The following is a 6,000-nucleotide window of genomic DNA, read 5'->3' on the forward strand; positions in this document are numbered from 1 at the left end:
ACGTACAAGAAGATGAGTAAGATAGTAACAACCTACTATCTTACTTGAATTAAGTACAATGCAAGTAAAAGAAAGTTATACCGACAATATATAAAAGTTGAGGCTTGGTCGGCACTTCTTGGAGCAGTAGATGAGCAGTCGTAGCATGAATCACAGCTTGCACAGAGATGAACTTCGAACATATTTCTTGCTTCATTGCTTTGTTACACAACCTTGGACCTCGATCTCACTTTTATAGGAGTCATCGACGTTCGATTGACCAATCCTTGCGTTCGGTCGACGGAACCAGCTCCTTTCCATCTTTACTGAGATCTGATGTTGATTCAATCTTTGGCATTTAATGACCATTAAGGGTTTGGCCAACCGATCCTTATTTTCAGTCGACCGAACAGGATCATTCCCTGTTAGTCGAGATTTACCGATATTCGCACTTACTGTGCCTTTAATGTGATGATCGTTCGATCGACTGATCCATATGTTTGGTCGACCGATCAACAAGCTTTCCTTGTTTATTTCTGCTCAATCTGAACTGTGCTGAGTCATCAAGGTTCGAGCAACCGATCAAACTTTGATCGGACCCTGCACTGTTTTGGTCTGAACAAATATCTGCTCCGAGTTAGCCTTGTTCGATCGACCGATCATCTGGTTCGATTGACCGATCATCTAGTTCGATTGACCAATCAGGCCAAACCTACAAAACAGTGTTAGACAATAATCCTGCAAAATATATATTAGCACAATAATAATAAATGCATGAGTAATAATAATAGACAGTTCAACTGTCTTGATCTCAACTTGGAAACCTTCCCGATTTCTTCAATTGGATCAGCGACCTTAGGTTGTTCCTTTCAGGAACATGACCTCACTGTCGCTCCTCCAGTTGCTTACCTCAACTTACCTGTCAAACATTGGTCCTCCAGACTTGTTTGAACTTTCTCTGCTCAGTGTCTGATCACTTGATCCACTAAGCTCTTTCCTGTAATACTACATTAGCCAGTAGCAATAATAGTAATACAGGATGTTATGGTAAAACTAAACTTAGAATCACTAAGATCCACTGGTTCGATCGATCACGAGCGGTCGACTGGAAACCATTCGATCAACTTTGCTTGGAGTTCACTCCTCTAAGACTTTTTGTTACCTAGGGTTAGGTCCTCCTAGGATTTTCTCTATCTGGCTTCACTTACCAGAACCTAAGGTTACCACCCCCTAGGGTTTTCTCCACCTGTCTTCACTCACCAAGACTCAATATTCGACTACCCAAGGATCAGGTCCTTCAGACCTATCTACCTGACTTCCATGATCTACCGAGATTTCCCTTCCCTAGCCTACAACTAGGACTCAGTATTCGACTATCCGGGGATCAAGTCCTCCAGACCTATCGAATCCACTTGGCTTCCACGATCTATCGAGATTTCCCTTGCCTAGCCTATAACTAGGACTTGCCAAGACTAAGCTCCATTAAACATACTTAAACATATTTGTCGGACATTAAAACCTTGAAGGTCGATTGCACCAACACTATTGAGTGAAAAGAGTGTTTATAAATACAAACAGTTCTATCAACATCATCTTCAAAATGGCTTTTGATAAATGCAATTAGACAAGGAGAAACTTCATCCTATGCATACCCCCTGTATGGGTTCACAAGGCATGAGGTGCAACTACTTTGCTCGATTGACCTCTCCCTTTTCTTAGGGATGGAGCCATAGATGTGTACTCCACGTATGTCGGTCATTATCCTGAACATAACTTAATAACGTCATACTGGGGATACTGACCCTAAGTGCCTTTCAGGTGGCACTCTCCACTTTCTATTAGAAAATCAAGTTCCCATTGGGAAGTCAGGTTGGGGAGGTGAAAGGTGACCAACCGGTGGTAAGAAAACACTACGTTTATGTAATCCGGACTGACTCGTGTAAGGATCGTCAGACTTAAGATATTGCAGTCCAAGTTGTCCAGGAGGCGTCGATATCCTGACCGATGGAGGACCATGAAAATGTGTGAATTTATTTCAATCTGTTGGATATAGTCACCAGTGTAGCTACAGATCTTCCTTAGAGCTCAAACATGAATTAATTGCACATCTCTCGCGTAACCACAACGTCTTCATCTAGTCATCGAAGGATGTTACAGGTGTTTTCCTGACCTTGATGGTTCATCGGCTAAACATGCTTCCAGATGTGTGACCCATCCGACAAAAGAAGAAGAATTTCTCGCCATAGTAGAACCAAGTGATTAAGGCAAAAATTTGCAAGTTAATTGAAGTTGGATATGTACAGGAGGTTCAATTCCAGACTTGGTTAGCCAACGTGGTGCTATTTCCAAGCCAGGGGCAAGTTGAGTGTTTGCATCAACTTCCGAGAGCTCAACAAGGCTTGTCCGAAGGATTACTATCCTCTCCCTCTCATCAATCAGCTGGTAGATTCAATCTTTGGCTATAAACTCATATGCATGTTGGACACCTACCAAGGCTATCACCAAATTCCTCTAACTTCTAAGGATCAAGAACAGGTCAGTTTTATCACCGTTAATGAGATCTTTTGCTATACTATCATACCGTTCATCCTAAAGAATGTCGGGACAAATTATCAATGATTTATAAATTGGATCTTCAACAACTAAGTCGGAAAAAAAATAAAACTATCTAATCTGAGACTCTGATCTTAGATATAGAGGAGATATGTCATATGTATGTTGAGGCAATACATGCTCAAGCTTAATCCTAATAAGTGTCTCTTTGGAGTCAGGAGTAAAAAAAAATTCTTGGATACATCGTCATCGAGTAGGGAATTGAAGTCAACCCCGAGAAGGTCTATGCGCTATAAAATATGTCGTCTCCATGTAATCTCAAAGAACCACAGTGGCCGATCGATCACATCACGACGTTCTCCTAATTCATCTTCTGCTCGGTCGACCAGAGTTTACCCTTTTTTAAGGTGTTAAAGAGAGCTTCCAAATTTGAGTGAGACACAAAGTGCGATGAGACTTTCGCAGAGTTGAAGGAGTATGTGTCCTATTTACCGCTACTCTCCAAGCTGATAGTGAGAGAAATGTTATGAATTTATTTGTCAGCATCAGAGAGAGCAGTCATCACAGTCTTGTTTTACCAAGAGAAAGGGGGTATACAACATCTCATCTATTTTCTGAGTCACATGTTGAAGGATGCTGAGAGCCAGTATACTAATTTAAAGAAATTGGCTCTCATATTGGCTTTCATCATACGACGATTAAGGTTGTATTTCCTGGCTCATCCCATCACTATACACACAAATAGCACTTTGGGTCGGGTGTTAACGAATCCGAAAACTTCCAGATGGTTGATCAAGTGGACCACCGAATTGAGTGAACATGATATTTAGTATCAGTCGAGGACATCCATCAAAGCTTAGGGCTTAGTAGATTTTCTAACTAAAGTTCCTGACCAAGAAGCCAATGGAACATGAAAATTTTATATGGATGACTCCTCCACCCTGCGAGATAGTGGTATTGGGATATTATTAATATCCCCTCGAGAGGATATAATCTAATTCTCAGTCTGGCTCAACTTTTGAGCATCCAATAATGAGGCCAAGTATGAAGCCTTGCTCACTGGACTTCAAGTAGTCAAGCAAGTCAAGCCCTTTCGAGTTATCAACTACTCAGACTACCAATTGGTTGCTGAGCAACTAAAAGGAAACTTTGAGACAAGGAATTATTGATTGTGATGCTACGCGGGCGTATTTGAGAAGTTGAAAGCCAACTTCCAAGAGGTTACTTTACAAAAGATTACCCGCATGGAGAATGAGAAGGAGGACGAGTTGGATAAACTAGCGAGCGCACTGGCAACTTAGAACCTAGCGGACTCAGTATCTCAAGTTATGCTGGTTTCACAAATTGATCAAACACTGGGCTTGGATCTGCTCGTCGACTGGAGAACACCTCTCATTACTTTCCTCCAGCATGGAACTCTTCCCACCGATCCAGAGCAGGCTTGACTACTCAAGAGACGAGCTGCCCATTTCACTCTGATCAAGGATATATTGTATCAGCGAGTCTTCTCGCATCCCTTCCTCAAATGTCTTGGTACATATGACATAGAGTATGTTATGAGAGAAATCCATGAAGGCATTTGCGGAGATCACATTAGGGGACGGATGCTCACTCTGAAGCTACTACTGGCTAGACATTGTTGGCCAACTTTATAGGAAAGTACCACTCAATTTGTCATTGCTTGCGTCCACTATCAAAAACATGAGAACCTCTATGATCGTCTGATTGAGTTTATGAAGACTTAAACCATCTCTTACCCCTTCGATCAATGGGACATGATATTGTATGCCCTTTCTCAACTGGACCTCAATAAAAGAAGTATCTTCTAGTGGTCGTCGACAACTTCTCCAAATGGGTGGAGGCTGAAGTCTTGGCTTGAATAATGAAAGACGTTGTAAAAATATTCCTGTGGAAGAATATTGTCTACTGGTATGTCCTGCCTCACAAGATCATCTCGGATAATGGCCGGCAATTTCAAGACTGCCGACTAAGAGAATGGTGTAAAGGATTCAATATCTAGCAAGTCTTCACCTCGGTGACTTACACACAGAGCAATGAGCAAACGGAGATGGTCAATCAAGAAATAGTTCATGGGCTCAAATTAAATTGGACTACGTTAAGGGCAGCTGGATGGATGAACTTGTTAGTACAATTAGCACTAATAATCAAACTTGAGTTTAAATGTATGATAAATGGTTAAAGTTAGATTTTATGTATTCTAGTCTAGTTACCCAAGTGTGTAGGAATGAAAGACTTGACGAATCTAGATGACTTGACACTAGGCTGAAGTCTAGTTAGGTATGAAGAACATGATAACTAGTAGAAAGCCCAGATATGTTAATATCTAGCAAGAAGTCCAATTAGGTCTGCAGGACCTGACAACTGACTGAAGTTCAGATGTTACATCTAGCAGGAAGATCTAGTGGGTTAAGAGATCAAAGTTAAGTATGTAATTGGTAAATGGAGGTAAGCATTGGAGGTGAGAGATCTAGTGAGGATGCGTTCCCTATTGAGGGAACATGACGCGTCGATTCAACCTAGGGTTTTAGTGAAATCCAAAGTTATAACCGGGCAATCTCGAGATTATATAAATGTTTTAATACTTATATTTCATATTATATCTATTTTTCTAACTCTGTGATGTAGAAAATCAAAGTTGGTGTTCCTGCTCCGAGACTCCTTAGGATGACTTGCCTGTGATATGGCACGTATGTTGACCATGATTGACAACTAGAGAAAGGATCACTTTCTCCAGAAGTATCTACAAACAAAGACGCCGAGGAATGACCTGGCATTAGCACTATGATGCTCAAGTCAGATACAATAACAGGAAGAGGAATTGAAGAAATAGAGAATTAGAGATGATACCTAACCTTACCCCCAACATACACTTTTATACTTTTCACGGGGACCTTCCATCTTCCCTTATTTAGGAGCATTAATTACCGATAGAATATATCTTTGCTTGGGCTTCTTTATCTTCAATGGAGCCAATATTAATTGAGGAGCATTAATTACGATATAAAATGTCTTTATATTGGCTTCTTTATCTTTAATGGTGAATGTCTTTATGTTGACTTCTTTATCTTTAATGGTGTTACAACAAATATAGATGAAATCACTTTTGTTTTCCTCTCCCTTTGTTTTGACTTGTTATCAATACACACAACGGTTATTTTCAACGTATGTTAATTATTAACACCCCCTATTTGTTTATCCTAAACCCGTCAATGTTAAGGTATATCTAACAGTCCTCTTAGCCTCCATAGGCAACCCCGATTGGTAGAGTACTTGAGTTTTTAAACCCCAATCGGAGCTACCTTCATCCCGGTCGGTCGGGTACTTGGACAACTAACTGAGATAGCTACCCGGTCGGTCAGGTACTTGGACAACTAACATGGACAGCTGGCCTGGTCAGCCGTGTACTTGGGTTTCTATTTGGACATCCAACCCAAGCCGAGTGATATT

Source organism: Zingiber officinale, chromosome 9B (assembly GCF_018446385.1).
Source record: "Zingiber officinale cultivar Zhangliang chromosome 9B, Zo_v1.1, whole genome shotgun sequence".
In the NCBI taxonomy this organism is placed as follows: domain Eukaryota; kingdom Viridiplantae; phylum Streptophyta; class Magnoliopsida; order Zingiberales; family Zingiberaceae; genus Zingiber; species Zingiber officinale.